Source organism: Parasteatoda tepidariorum, chromosome 5, assembly GCF_982258835.1.
Source record: "Parasteatoda tepidariorum strain Cologne lab strain chromosome 5, Ptep-v5.0, whole genome shotgun sequence".
In the NCBI taxonomy this organism is placed as follows: domain Eukaryota; kingdom Metazoa; phylum Arthropoda; class Arachnida; order Araneae; family Theridiidae; genus Parasteatoda; species Parasteatoda tepidariorum.
The window spans coordinates 40,944,312-40,961,158 of record NC_141759.1 but is presented as its reverse complement, the minus strand read 5'-3'; positions in this window follow the sequence as shown (position 1 = coordinate 40,961,158).

The window sequence follows — 16,847 nt, the reverse complement described above, 5'->3', positions numbered from 1 at the left end:
TGCAGTAGCTGACAGACCTGTTAATCAAATTTACAAAACTAAGAATCAAACATTAAAACATCAAACTTATCTACCACTAGAAGGAATTTTTTAGAAAACCGTAGAAAGTTGGCAGCCTTGTATATGTAAGGTATATGGCAACAAAAATCATTTGTATAATGGCGCGATAGATAGGTAAACAGCAACAAAAATCATATTTCAAGATAAAAAAAATCAAAAGTGATTGCTCAGATTTTAAAAATTATTAAAAAATGTTTACAAAAAATGTTATTGTTAGAGAAAAATTTAAGAAGTTACTTTTCCACCAATAAACCCTTATTTCTTTATTTGCTACGTAAAAATTTTGCGTTTTGTTTTGAAACTACATACAAAATTGTAACATAGTTTTGTCAATCTGCCATAACTTACTGAGATTCTTTGAGTGATAAATAACAGATATCATCCATTTGTCTACACTAGCTCCATGTCCATACTTTATACGCCCCTCTCCTCTATAAATAATTTATATAATTCGTTATGTAATTTATAACCAAACATTGTTTGAATAATAAATTAAATTTTTCGTTAATTTTTTTTTTTGCCTAGCCTAATGAACATTTATGTCATTTAAATTTAAATAACTTTAAATGTTCTTTTGTGAATAATTAAAAAATATGTGTTTTTAACACATTCTTCCAACTAAATTAGTTTCAAACCATCATATAGTAAACTTTCTAATCTCCTAAAACATTTTAAGGTATTAAAAATCAGAATCATATCATACATCTTATGAATATGTTAATTGCCAAAAAGATGCATAGCAATGAAAATCGTTCGAATAATTAATTATGCATATATCGTTAAGTTTATTATTTCGAATGTCAGTTATATATCGTACAAGATTGAATAATTTTAATTGTTCCTTTGATAGTAATTATCAGATTTATTACATGTTTAAATTTAAGTAATTAATTACAATTAATTAATTAAATGACATGTTTAATCACATGTTTCGCTAAGCCTAATATTTCAAATATAGATTCAACATTGCTTTTCTGCCATATGAAAATGAATAGTTTTAATTGTTCTTTTTCATAATAATTATCACATACTTGCCTTCTCATATTCTTATAATAAAGGAAACTGCATATTGCATCCTATTGAATCGAATTCTATATTCATTAGATGCGTAGAAAACTTGATAATCCTAAAAATAAAGTTTACAGTATTATATTGTATATCTTATGGAGATACATTTGTATTGTTATAAAGAGACATGTATGAAATATATCGGTACGAAAATCTTCTAAACAATTAATTACATGTTTCGCTAAGCCTAATATTCCAAATATAGATTCAACATTGCTTTTCTGCCATATAAAAATGAATAGTTTCAATTGTTCTTTTTCATAGTAATTATCACATACTTGCCTTCTCATATTCTTATAATAAATAAAACTGCAAATTGCATTGTATTTATTCCAATTCTTTTTACATCAGATGCGTAGAAAACATTAGAATCCTAAAAATGAATTTTACAGTATTATATCAGGTATCTTATGGAGATATTTTTCTATTGTTATAAGGAGACATTATGAAATATATCGGTACGAAAATCTTCCGAACAACTAATTACATGTTTCGCTAAGCCTAATATTCCAAATATAGATTCATCATTGCTTTTCTGCCATATAAAAATGAATATAGTTTTAATTGTTCTTTTTCATAGTTATTATCACATACTTGCCTTCTCATATTCTAATAATAAATGAATTCTGCAAATTGCCTAGTATTGATTCGAATTCTTTTTTCATTAGATGCGTAGAAAACTTGATAATCCTAAAAATAAAGTTTACAGTATTATATTGTATATCTTATGGAGATACTTTTGTATTGTTTTAAAGAGACATGCATGAAATATATCGGTACGAAAATCTTCTAAGCAATTAATTACATGTTTTGCTAAACCTAATATTCCAAATATAGATTCACCATTGCTTTTCTGCCATATAAAAATGAATAGTTTCAATTGTTCTTTTTCATAGTAATTATCACATACTTGCCTTCTCATATTCTTATAATAAATAAAACTGCAAATTGCATTGTATTTATTCCAATTCTTTTTACATCAGATGCGTAGAAAACATTAGAATCCTAAAAATGAATTTTACAGAATTATATCAGGTATCTTATGAAGATATTTTTGTATTGTTATAAGGAGACATTATGAAATATATCGGTACGAAAATCTTCCGAACAACTAATTACATGTTTCGCTAAGCCTAATATTCCAAATATAGATTCAACATTGCTTTTCTGACAGATAAAAATGAATAGTTTTAATTGTTCTTTTTCATAGTTATTATCACATACTTGCCTTCTCATATTCTAATAATAAACGAAACTGCCAATTGCCTCATATTGATTCGAACTCTATTTTTATTAGATGCGCAGAAAACTTAATCTTAGGAGATACTTTACAGTATCATATCGTATATCTTTCGAAGGTACTTTTGTATTATTACTATGATGAATGTATAAAATATATCGCTAAAAAAACATTTAAATAATTAATTATATGTAATACAAAGCCGAATATTTTAATAAATATTAAATTTAATATTAAATAAGTTAAATTTAAAATTACTATTTCCTATCTGTCAGATGAACTTTAATAGCTTTAATTATTCTTTTTCAATAATTATCAATTATTTGCTATCTCATGTTCTTATAATATAGAAAACCGCAAATTGCATCTTATTGATTCGAATTTTATATTCATGAGATGCATCGAAAACTTGATAATTAAGAAGAGAAATTTTACAGTATTTTATCTTACGAAGATAGTTTCGTACCGTTATCAAGATATACAAAAATCTTTTGAATAATTAATTACATGTTTCGCAAAGCCTATTATTTCAAATATAAGTTCAATATTGCCTTTGTGCCATATAAAATTGAATAGTTTTAACTGTTCTTTAGAGAGCAATTATTAAACATATATGCCTCTTCCATGTTACGATAAATAAAACTACAAATTGCATCGCTTTAATTCGAATTCGAAATTCATAAGATGTACAGAAAACAACCTAAAATGTTCTGAGAAAGCTTTAACATCTTCTGGAGAATGGTGGCATAGAAATGTTTCCCCAAAAGGCTTAGAATAAAGTAACTTGGACGCATTAATACCTTTTATTCGACCTAGTTGTTAATATATTATTTCATTATTTTCATTGCTGCTTTATTTCGCAATAAGAATTATTCCTTTAAATTGCTGTTTTCTTTTCTTTTTTACTTTAGAACATTATAAAAATGGTTTTAACGTTCCACCGAAGTTTCGAACAGTAATGGAAAATAAATCTTGGAAAGATGCCATAAAATGAATTTGCAGGATGTGGTATAGAGGACTGAAGTCCAAACAAAAGTTGTGAACGCTTTCCGAAGATAAAATAACTGTCGTTTGCGATACAAATAGGTATTAATGTGATTTATTGCGGAGAAAATTGATGTTATACGACCTGCGGTTCTTATTTTTTTTAAAATAGCTCCATTCGTTTAAAATAATGCTATTTCTGATCATTAAATAACATATAAATAAATTTATGTGAAATCGTAAAATATGACTTGAAAGAGGAATATTAAATGTGAAAATAAAACATGCAATTTTCTTTTGAGCTAATGGACAAACCTATATAAAACGGAATACTTATATGTATGCAAGTATCTGTGTATGTTTATATCTTATACAAATCCGCACCAAATTTGGTGTAAATACGCTTAACACATTGAATGCGATGCTAATTTTACATGGCTTGACCGGCTGGCCAAACGGTAAATAACTACAAACTAAATTTGCAAATACTAGATTTTGCTAGTTTTTTTAAGAGGTTCAGCATGACTTAACTAACTGGATAAATAGTGGAGAATTATATAAACCTACGAATTGTTTAGAAATAGTGGTGGATAAAAGTCTACTAAATTGAATTTATTAAACCAAGAATCATAATTAATAAATGAAAATATTTATTCGCTGTCCAGAGCAAGTTGACATCTCTGTGTATATAAATAAAACTATTTTTGCGTGTTCTATATTTCATTAATTTCTTCAAACCATTTTAGTAACGATAATAATATAAAAAACTTAAAAATTTACTCGAATTATGTGTTTCTAATAATCTTGGCTTCGCCAGTCACCGGTGACCACCGTGGAGCTACGAACAAACTCAGTGCCAGTGACCCCCATGGCATTTAACGTGTTAAAGACAAGGCAGACTTTACTATCTACTTTTAAGGGGTGTCGGTAGGGCATAAACCAATCATGCTAATACTGACCTTTTTCTATGTACCTTTACCTATGTACCTTTTCCCTGCATCATTTACACAAGATATTATTACGATTTTTTTTGCAACAGAATAAATTCGTGTTCTGCATGCCAAAAAAAGAAGAATTTTCTATAAGATTTGGAAATAGGATTGATCCATAGGATTTAATAATTTTATGATATTGTTAAAAAAATTGTTGATTATGATGATTTTTGACTGTCAGGAGTTGACATCGAACAATAGCATTATTCCAAATAATACTAAATATAATTATCTCTATTTTGAAGGGACGAACTTCTAAAAACATGATTTTCTTAATCGGATGACATAATTGATTGTAAAGTAGATTGTTAAAAAAACTGATAAAATTTCTTTTTCGCGGTGGCTACGAAGTATTGAACACGGGAATATCAAGCAAGTGAGCAGTCATAAGCATGAACACTAAATCGAACATTTTTACAATTTTCTGAATGAAAATACTTTTATCACGTGGGCAACAAAAAGCTGAAACAAACTGAGTTATAAGTTAAAAATAAAAGAAAGGTTAAAAGCCATTAGTTTATATCAACAAACAAAGTGTTCTATATTATGTTTTAACTGTACATTTGCAGGTTCAATAATAATAACTTCATTCATTGAAAGAATAAGTATTAATAGTGAGCTATAAGTTGCGCAGAAATGATAGTTTAAGGTTAATAATTCATATAAATAATTTTGCTTTTGATTTATACAGACTACAGAAATTTTTCCTCTTTATACAGCGATTATCTTAAATATTTCCAATGAATTTCTTTTTGTGTTTAAAGTGGTAACAAATTTTATGTTTTAATATTTGAATCTTGTTTGAATAAATTTGATTTTAAAGTTTGTTATACCTCTACTACTTGAAAATTATTTAAATTAACTGCAGTGCTATATCACTTTCATGATTGGTGTCATTTTTAAAACTTAATTGAGTGTTTTATCTTAGCCTGAACTACGGCAATGATTCGTTAAATTACTCTAGGGAACTTTTTTGTTCTTTTACTAGCAATTTTCGAACGGATCTGGGATGTTTTACGCGTCGTTGATTTCAAATATGCAATCGGTTTCTTCCTACAAGCTTTTATGCAATTCCATAATCTATTCCTAACCAGTTTTTTTTTTCTTCTAAGAAATTCACTCGAGTGAACACTAAATGTCCTCACTTCTTTGCAAAGTATGCAGTGAAAGAAAGAAGGTGATGCGTTAATGTCATATGTTTTTTGACTTAAGTGCTATTTTCAAAGGAGAAAGCAAGTGTATAGGTATGTTTAACAGCTTAAACACACTTTAGAAACGTACACAGTCAGCTGAAACTAAACTAAAAATTTCATTCTGAAAAAAAAAACAAAAAAAAAAACAGAGGCTTTTGGAAATTAATTCCACATTTTAAATCCCCTCACCCAAATTAGTCACGAGCTCATCTAAATACCAAAACAATTTGCCTTCAGTGTTACTGATACAGGGATGCCAGCTGCTCCGCTCTCTGGAAAAGTTTTAATAAAGTGGTAGCGAATTAAATAGTATAACTTGTAAAATAAGCATAGTTACGTCTACTTTAAAAAGACAATAACCAAATAATTCTCATACTCATATGTGATGGTTATCTTAGCATCAGCCCCGCTAGGGGCTCTAACTAATTCATCTGAGTGGAAATAAATCGCCGAAGCGCAACTGAAAGATGAAAGTTGGGAACCAAATAATTAATGCTTTTAGGTTGCATGATTCTTATAATTTTTGATATTTAGTGGTGAAAAACTAAATTTCGTTACATTTTGCAAAGCGGCGCAAGTTCGCATCTCTGCTGATAGATCACGTAGCTTAAATTGTATTTTAGCAGCTTATTTTTAGCACTTACATGATGAATTTTTTTTGTGTACCCTTTCTAAATTTTTCGTAACACTGTGTACCACTAATAAAAAAATGAACGCATTTTTTTAAAAATGTTTATTTAGAATGGATAATGAAGTTAAAATTCGCAACTGGCTGTTGACACCACAAATTATTAACAGTTAACTGTGCAAAAAATAGCCAATAGAAAAATACGTAATCGTAAATTTTCATGGCTAGCTTTGTTTTTAAATAAAAGTTTTTGAAATTTTCGTTTGTTGCAAGATACTTCTCATAAGAACGCGAACCCCCGCTAAACTGTTCCCATACCTTAGGGGGTACGCGTACCACACTTTGGGAAACACTAATTTATGGGGTAAATTCTCTAACTTTCGTTTCTCCTTGTTATTTCACTCGAACAAAATTGATGCATGAATTTGAAAGGTAAAAATTTTAACATTTGTTCGTTTACTGTACTGCATTTGGTTGTTAAGAAAAATTTGTATTAGTAAAGTTATCTGTTATTTTATAAATTTTGGAAACAAAAATGTTTTATTTACTTTAAAAACGAACGAAGATTGTGTGTCACTATGTTATATGTAAATTTACAAATCAGATATGTCACGGGGTTGAGGGGCTTCGCCGAGTCCCTTGACCGAGCGAATCCCGGTTGGAACCTGCACCACCTTTCTTAAGGGGTCTCTCGTAGCACAAGACCTAAACTTGTACTCACATACCCTATTTCAGGAGGGTTATTATATCTTTACTTTATAAATATATTTTTAGTAAGTGCTTCTTTTCCTTAAAACATTATATTAACACCGAATATTCCATTTAATTCATTCTAAAATCTAAATATACATTTCTAAAATTATCTTAAAAGTTAATAAAAGCATAAAAGGAAACAACTAAAGCATAAAGGAATAATTATAAAGAATTATTTATTATTGTGCTGAAATGTACTTGGCGAAGTTTTGGCGACATTGTTTTTTATTTTTTTATTTATTTACGTCGTACTTTTCAGATTCTTTAATGTTTAAGGAAGAAAAAACTTTTCAATACTTTTTTTCCAATTTCAACAGCTTGCTGTGGGTAAGTTTAGTTCATATAAATAAATAATTTTTTCAAAGGGAACCGGGTCTATGAAAAGAGTATTATAAAACTATTCTATTATTAATAGGAAAGTTTTTTTTATAACTTGATTAATTCTTTTATGACATTGTCAGCTCTTTTTTCGTTTTTGAAATCGTTAGATCTTTTTTCATAAAAAATATGTTATATTTTATGATTAAAACTGATTAATCTTATCATATATAGTCCAAAGTTTAAATAAGATCAAAAAAATAAAAAAGTGGAAAGTTATTATGTTTTGGCATGATAATGTGCAGCTGTTTGCTTTGTTGGATTAAAAATCAAACACGTTTTTAATACCATATACTTAAAGATCAATAAATCAATTAAAATACGTTATACGGAGATGTTATAAAAACAACTTCTGATGTTGGAGTTTTTTTACTGTAAAACTATTGAATTAAACTGTTATAAGTTTCAACACTAACACATTTTTGTTATCTATAAAACCATTAAAAAATTGATTTTATTTTTACAATTACGCAAAAATGTAAATAATTTCGTAGAGTTTATTGATATTATTAAAAGACGAAAAATTCTCAAATAATTGTTAATCTAACCAAATCTTATTGAAAAAAATGATCCAATACTTTATTTATCTAAACACCTCTGAAGTTCTGAACGAAACGTAGTGTGGCAGCAATGATGAACGCCTCAGCTACTAAATTCAATAAGACGGCTTGACTCTATCTTAGGGTTCCCACAGTCTAGAAAATTGTTTAAAGTGGTAGCAAAAGTGAGATAAATCCAGGTGTTTAAAACATTCACAATAAATATTAAATTTAAAGAAAATATATATGGGTGCACAAAATAACTCGGGAATAATTTGGTAATTCACCAATGAATCATACAGTTAAACACTTTTCAATAATCTTGAAAATTCTTAGCTACCACTTATTTATATTTCTTGGTTGCGGAAATCATTTATATACCCAACTATAGTGCCTAACACATAAATATTTAAATTTTTGTCATGAAGAATGTCCTACAACGTGCTAAGCGCGGATGGCTAATATCGAACGGTATCTTTTCTTTTCTGAAGATGCAATGCTCAGATATGACTGTGAATACACAGAGGCTTCATCAGGGGTGAAAGCGATACGGAAAATAGGAAAGGCTGGACGGAAAATAGGATTAATAATCAAGCAATGACACGTATGCAGAGATGCCAACTGCTCCGGACAAGCCAAAATTATTAAAAAAGCGGTAAATAATTACGAAGTAAATTTTGCAAATATTTGACAATTTTTGCTTGCCTTTTAAGACATTTAGCATGATTTAAGTACTTAAGAGTGATGAATTATATAAGTCTACGAATTGTTTAGAAATAGTGGTGGATAAAAATGTACTAAATTGAATTTATTAAAACAAGAATCACAATTGATAAACTACCACCTTAAAATATATATTTGCTGTCCGGAGCAAGTTGGCATCTCTGCGTATGTCAAACGCAGGGCAAATAGTTCAATTCTAAATTTTACGAAAAACTTAACGCCAAGATTTATAACAGTCATTACATGCATTGTTTGAATTGTCATTGTTTTTTTTTTCCTTGACGAAGTTAATAATGCAACCCCTTGCTAATAAAATAACAAAAAGTGGTAGAAACTCAATTCTCTTTCATTTATTTATTATTTCTTTTATTATTCAATCATATCTACCACTATAACTTACAATTTCAATTATTTATATTTAAAACAAAAACATAAGTTGCAATTTAAAAAATATACTAGTATAATTAATTAGCTAATTTTAATTTCTCTTGGAAAAAAATATTACTTAGCATTTTTACTACCTTGTGAATAGTAAAGCAAGGCTGCCAATCAGAGATGCCAACTGACAAGCCAAAATAATTTTTTAAAAAAAAACAGTAAATAACTTCAGCGTAAATTTTGAAAATGTTTGACTCTTTTTGCTTGCTTGCTTTTTAAAAGGCATTGCATACCTGCCAACTTTTAATCCCTTATATAAAAAATTATAAAATATCATTTTTCCCAGTGGTATTAAAATGGAATTAGAACTTCAATTTTAAGCAGACAAATACGTTGTATTTGAGAAAACTTAGGTTGACAACCATGATAGTAACGCATATTAATATCTGTGCTTAATTTTGGTAAGAATAATGGTGATCAATATCATTTAAAAATTAAGATTATAAAAGAAAAAAATAGTATATAATTACTACCACTTTAAATATGCAAATAAAATCTTCCGGAAAATCCGGAAGAGTTGGCAGGTATAGCGTTGCGTAACTTTATAACTTAGCGGTGAATTATATAACCCTACGAATTATTTAGAAATAGTGGTAGATAGAAATCTGCTAAATTGAATTTATTACACCAAGAATCACAATTGATAAACTACCACTTTAAAATATATATTTGCTGTCCGGAACAAGTTGGTATCTCTGCTGCCAACTACTATATTTTGTGCAAATATTATATTGAGTGGTAGACAATTACAATATTATATATAAAATATTATATTGAGTGGTAGACAATTATAATATCCAAATTAAGTAAAAGAAAGAATAATACATCAAGGCATAAACTTAGCTACCACTTGGAAGAAATTTATCCAAAAAGCGTAGAAAGTTGGCTGGCCTGGTATACTTAATACTTGACTGGAATGTGATTGGCCTGTTAAGTGATGTGTTAGTAAGATTAAGGATCAAATGGTCCAATTATAAATTTTTCTAAAAACTTATTACCTAGACTTCTTTAACGATAATAACATGTAAATAAAATTGTTTTACTCAAGATAAAGAAATGATGAATAGTTTGTAATAAAAGGTAGTTTGTTTGAGGCCGTGATGTAAAATATTTAGCAATTATATTGGTAGTATAATGGAAACATACCGCTGAATAATATTCTTATTGTGTTTTATTGAAATTTCAAGTTTTGAAGATCAATGGTAATTTTTCTTTATTTTAGATTACGTATATACACAAAATAAACACTTAATTGGTTAATTTTAAAACTGTGTTGAACTTATTGAAAAATGTTAATTATTAAAATTCTTTCAATCCACCCAATGCAATCTGCTACTTTTCTTTCAAAACTTTTAGATAGAAAACATTTTACTCTAATCAATTTGTATTTTGGACATCATCCAAGTATCCATTTATCAATAACCTTTTTCCGAGGAATTGAAACATATAGCTGAATATCATGACATAAATCAAATTTTTTTTGCGAAGTTACAAACTGAAATAGCATTTTTTTCTATGAGGATATATTTCGTAAATAATCAGATAATTCTGAACCTTAAATTCACATCGCCACGTATGTACGCCGTTGATATACTATAAATGTCAACTGCTCCGGATTCAACAAAATAATTTATAAAGTGGTAGGAAACTACGAACTAAAATTTGTACATTTTCGACTAGTTTCACTTATTTTTTAAAAAGCTCAGCACGGACTAATTATAACTCAGTTGACGAACATGTATGGGTGCCTGAGGTGGCTCGCTGCCCTTTACCCATTCATCCTGATCTTGATCTATGTAGTGGCTGGATGAGGTGGTAGAAGAGCAAAATGAGTAAAAAGAGTTTTCTTGATTATAGATGAGCATACCCTCCAACTGCTACGGAATTTCCGTAGTTTCAGAAATCTTCTTTTCTGACGGTAGCAAAATTAATGTCTTAATATTAAAAAAAAATTAATTTTACCGTACCTTGTCCACTATTATTTATAAAAGTGCAGGCCATATGGCTAGATTCTTAAGTTCTGATAAAAGTTTTATGAGAGATCCATTTACTTTAAAAATTTCTACTTTGGTTCGCTACCACTAGAAAAAATTATTATCAAAATCCTCATAACTTGGAGGGTATGGATGAGCTTTAACACGCTCAAGCCGGGGTGACCTACCGGTGGGCCACGCTGGATTGTCTCATCTTGGCAGAGCATCGGAGTAAAAACTGGTAACAATAAATTTCAATTTTTAGTTTTTTTTTCCCAGAATAATAAAAATTCATAACTACCAATTCTTTTTAACGGATGCAATTTTTATATTGAATCGCTTCTTCGCCGTGATAAATTTCCTCACAGTGAATTGTTATTGCTGAGAATAGATTAACTCCTCCCGAATATCATCTAATATGGAAATAGTTCTTCCACCAGTATTTTGTCTTTTCACGTACCAGTATTTTCACTTTTCCCGGCGTGAACGTGTTAAATTAGAACTGAGCAGTTATATACATTGTGGTGACAAAACCTATGACTGAACAGTTATATACAATGTCGTGATAAAACCTATGACTGAGCAGTTATATACAATGTGGTGATAAAACCTATGACTGAGTAGTTATATACAATGTTGTGATAAAACTATAGTGTCATAAATAATATAAAATTTAAGTTATACTTGAATGCAAAGTTCAACTGCAGATAAACAGTTATGGTAGAATAGTAGAAATCACATAAATCTTGAAGCGTAATTAACCGATTCGTCTGTAGTAATAAATCGATGATGAGGAGGAATGGAGATGGGAGGAAGAGGGGGCGCTTAGAACCAAACAATCGAGAGTGGGTTGGTGTAATGTAGAAATGTAGAGTGGCATGGGGTATAATTAAACGACAATAAAATCATAAATATAAAACAAAATAATCATGAAAATTATAATCATCGATATTATTAAGTAAGGTCAGAGATAAATACACACAACGCACGATAATCAACGCAAATTTAATATAAAATAAGATAAAAATGAAATAGGAAAATACGATAGGAAAATAATCAATGAGAGAAAATTACGTCATGAGCTCTGTTACAGTGGTGACCCAGACGTCCTGGTTGAATAACCACTAGTCTTAATCATACTACATATATTCCTTGGGGACAACCCCTTGGGTTAGATAAACAGCAGGGCTGAAAGCCCATATGTATCGAGACGGAAAAGATTAAAAACTGATAACAAATAAATTTCATTTTTTAGTTTTTCTCCGGGAATAATAAAAATCCATAACTACCAATAGTTTTTAACGGATGCAATTTTTATATTGAATTGCTTCTTCGCCGTGATAAATTTCCTTACAGTGAATTGTTATTGTTGAGAATAGATTAACTCCTCCCGAATATTATCTAATATTTAAATAGTTTTTCTGCCAGTATTTTCGATATTCCGTCTCGCTTTCAGGCCTGATAAACAGTTACCATGTGGTGTACTATATAAGTTTTCGAATTATTTAGAAGTAGTGGTAAGTAACCCTATAAATTGAATTTTAAAACCAGGAATCATATATTAAAAGACTACAACTCAAAATTATTTATCCGCTGTCTGGAGCGAGTTGTCATCCAAGGCTTAGTGACAGCAAATGTGGGACATATCTAGATATGTTAATGTATCAATAAATATTTAATTTAAAGGAAATATATATGGGTGCAAAAAATAACTCAGGAATAATTTCGTAATTTACAAAGGGAAAGATAAATTTAAGAATTTTTTAGTAGTCTTGAAAAATCTCAGCTACCACTTATTTATTTTTTAGCTTATGGGAACCCTAGCATATTTCTTATATTTTCAAAAGTAACGAAGTCACCATATTAAACTTATGTAAGTATGATGAAAAAGCTGGTTTTGAAAGTTTCTAAAAATGCAATCGAAAGCACCACATGAAATCCAAATACATGGGTATTCTGCAAAAAGTGACTTAGGCACAATAATAACTCCATCACAGCCCTGTGAACTACGCTTCTACGCTTTTGGCAAAACATTTTATAAAGAGGTAGACAATTAAAAAATAAACCTTACAAAATGTTTGTAAAAATTATACAAACATTTTAAAAGACACACCACAAAAGATCTTTAACAAAGTGTCATTTCTCATAAACACTTGCAGAGATGCCAACTGCTCCGGACAAGCCAAAGTAATTAAAAAAAACGGTAAATAACTACGAAGTAAATTTTGCAAATATTTGACTATTTTTACTTTCTTTTTAAAACGTATAGCATGACAAAAGTACTACAAAGTGGTGAATTATATAAGCCTACGAATTATTTATAAACAGTGGTGGATAAAAATCTACTAAATTGAGTTTATTAAATCAAGAATCACAATTGATAAACTATCACTTTAAAATATATATTTGCAGTCCGGAGCAAGTTGGCATCTCTGCACTTGGAATCTTTTGCACGTTATCCATACCTACCAACTTTTAATCCTTTCCATTATAATTTTTCCCAGTGGTATTAAACTGGAATTAAAACTTCAATTTTAAGCAAACAAATACGTTGTATTTGAGAAAACTTAAGTTGACAACCATGATAGTAACGCATATTGATATATGTGCTTAATTTTTGTAAGAATAGTGGTGATCAAAATCATGTTAAAATTAAAATTATAAAAGAAAAAATAGTATATATTTACTACCACTTTAAATACAAAAATAAAATCTTCCGGAAAATCCGGAAGAGTTGGCAGGTATGCGTAATCGTGTGGAAAAAAAACTTTAAAATTAATTTACAGAGCAAAGAATCATACAATAAACCACAAATTAGCTACAACTGAAACAAAGTTTCTGCAAAAGGGTTTAAAGTTGGCAGCTATGCTATCACTTCTGCAGGAGGAAATATTTCCCTTTGACAGTGCTATGATGTCAACTTGTTATCCGCTTTACAAAAACTATTTTCTTGTGGTAATGAAATTTAAGTAATTTTTAGCTTTGTATTTTTCTATTTAAGTAATATTTTCCACCTTTACATTTCAAAAATTCAAAGTATCATATGAATAGCAACTTAATTGTAGTTCTCGTGGTGACAATTAAAAGTGCAATTTAAAAAAAATAAATAAAAATTTTAAAAAGAATAATACTGAAATGCCACAGGATTTATTGAAAAACTGGAAAGAAGACAAAAAGCTCTGACCAACGGCTGCTTATTTTTGAAGTAATGTATCTTTGTACAGAATGCAAAATAATACCTATTTCTTTGCACTCCAGTTATTATAAAGTACTATCTTAATGACAAAAACTTCAAAATAAATGAGAAAATGACAGTAAACTGTCTCAGACGCCCAGATAAATATTAAACATGATGAGGAAGTAGTTCTAAGTCTAAGTATTCTTATGTAGGTCAAATTTTTATAATATTAAACAACGAGGTGAACCGGGTTCGAATCCCAGCACCATCTGGTCAATTCGAATTCTGCACCAGGCTTGCACGGATTACAGTGCTGATGTTAAATATCCTCAGCTGTACACGGAATCGAGGCTTAAAATTCCTCTTGTCCTTAGTCTAACTGTGGGAGGGTTTCTTCTCCCTGTTACTCAAATGCGGATTAGTTCCACCCAAAAGTTTTCCATGAAGGCAAATTTCTCCCAATACTTGATCCAGCAGTTGTCTTCTGGATTGAGTTTAAAAATACAAGGTTACGGAGTTGAACATTGGTAATTGTAAACAAAATTGGGTCAGCAATTCAACAACGGTTAATAAAATATTAAAAAAAATCATTTATGTTGAATAAATTTAATTATAGTAGAATATTATATTTAATGTAAAATATTTTTCAAAGTAAAAGCTAGTTATTTGAATTAAGATCCAAATTAAAATTTAAATCTAATCCTTATTGGGATGCTAACTGTTCAGTTTTCAGGTAAAGATTTCATAGAACAATAGAAAAATTCTTCTTCTTCTTCATAAGCGCAACAGCCTTTCACAGGCCAAGGCTGACTCGCAGATTTTCCTCCATCTGGCCCTGTCCGGTGCGACGGCCCGCCATCGGTTGACTCCCAACAGCTTGAGGTCCTTTTCAACGTCGTCTATCCATCTTGTAGGTGGTCGTCCCCTACGTCTCGTCCCTTCAATTGTGGAAAAAGTCACTTTTTTGGCAGGGACGGCATCAGAATTTCTGAAGAGGTGGCCCAGCCTCCTAATGCGTGATGCTTTAATAGTTCTCACAATGTCGGTTCCACCGAATTTGTCATATTTTTTGTAAATAGAAAAATTAAACATAAATTATTCTCGCCAACACTTTAAAAAAATCGCGTTGAGATAACTACAGCAAACTGAAGTTTTCTATGAATTTTGAATTTTTTATATGAAGCGACTGGCAAAACAACCTAACCCAGAACCATACATTTTAAACTTACATTTAGCTACAACCGTAAAAAAATTTGCCTAATTAGCGAAACACGTACTCTGCAGTTACCAATTTCTATTTCTGCTCATTTTAGTTACGTTGCTCCGGATATCACTCGATTTAGAATTTTTACCCAGCATTTCCCCACGTAGGCAATTGCTGAGCTTAATTATGTGAATGAAAGTAGGATACAATTCGTAGTTGATAGGGAAAAATTTAAATATATTTTAATATATATTTATATTTTATACTGGTAATCTGCAATGAAATTCATTATTTTAAGCAAGGTTTAGAAAATTGAGATGAAGATGAAAAAAGTAGGCAACAAAAGTTTTCTTTTTGATTACAGAGATGCCAACTTGCTCCGGACAGCAAGTATATATTTTACAGTGGTAGTTTATCAATTGTGATTCTTGGCTTAATAAATTCAATTTAGTAGATTTTGATCCACCACTATTTCTAAATAATTCGTAGGCTTATATAATTTACCACAATATAGATTATATCAGTAGTACTTATGTCATGCTATACCTTTTAAAAAACAAGTAAAAATAGTCAAATATTTGCAACATTTACTTTGTAGTTATTTACCGTTTTTTAGATTATTTTATCGCGTCCGGAGCAGTTGGCATTTCTGTGATTAGTGCGCCTGTAAGTCAATTTTCTTTCACACAAAGCGTATTTAAGTTAGTTTTGTCATGTAATGTTTGCCCTTGGTGTTATTTTTTTTTATTATTATTATTCATTCGTAAAGTTTAAAATATAGAGAAAACATGGAAAAAATTACCGAATAAAGAAAAGTGAAGGAGAAGATTATTAAAATAAGATAACATAATAAAAAAATGTCAATAAAAAACCGGAAAAAAAAAGATGTAATCTCTTCATCAGCTCGCACGATTATATCAGCATTTTATTTTATTTTAGTAATTTTCTTCTTCTCTTTTCATCATTCTGTAATTTTTTCAATGTTTTCTCTATATTTTGAACTTATTTTATGAGCTTTAAATACTTGCAGATTATGCGCAGTAAAAGAAACTGATTAATTTTCTTAATTTCTCTTTTTATCCTTTTTCATACCTGCCAACTTTTAATCCCTTCCATTATCATTTTTCCCAGTGGTATTAAAATGGAATTAAAACTTCAATTTTGAGCAAACAAATACGTTGTATTTGAGAAAACTTAAGTTAACAACCACGATAGTAACGCATATTAATATATGTGCTTAATTTTTGTAAGAATAGTGGTGATCAAAATCATCAAAAAATTAAGTTTATAAAAGGAAAAATAGTATATACTTACTACCACTTTAAATATGAAAATAAATCTTCCGGAAAATCCGGAAGAGTTGGCAGGTATACTTTTTGTATTTTTTTATTGTGTGATATTTTAGTGCTCATATTTTATTGCAGCTTTAGCGTTTAATATTATCTACACCGCTCAAAAAAATTAGGGTAGCCATGTGTTCCCCTAATTTTTATGAA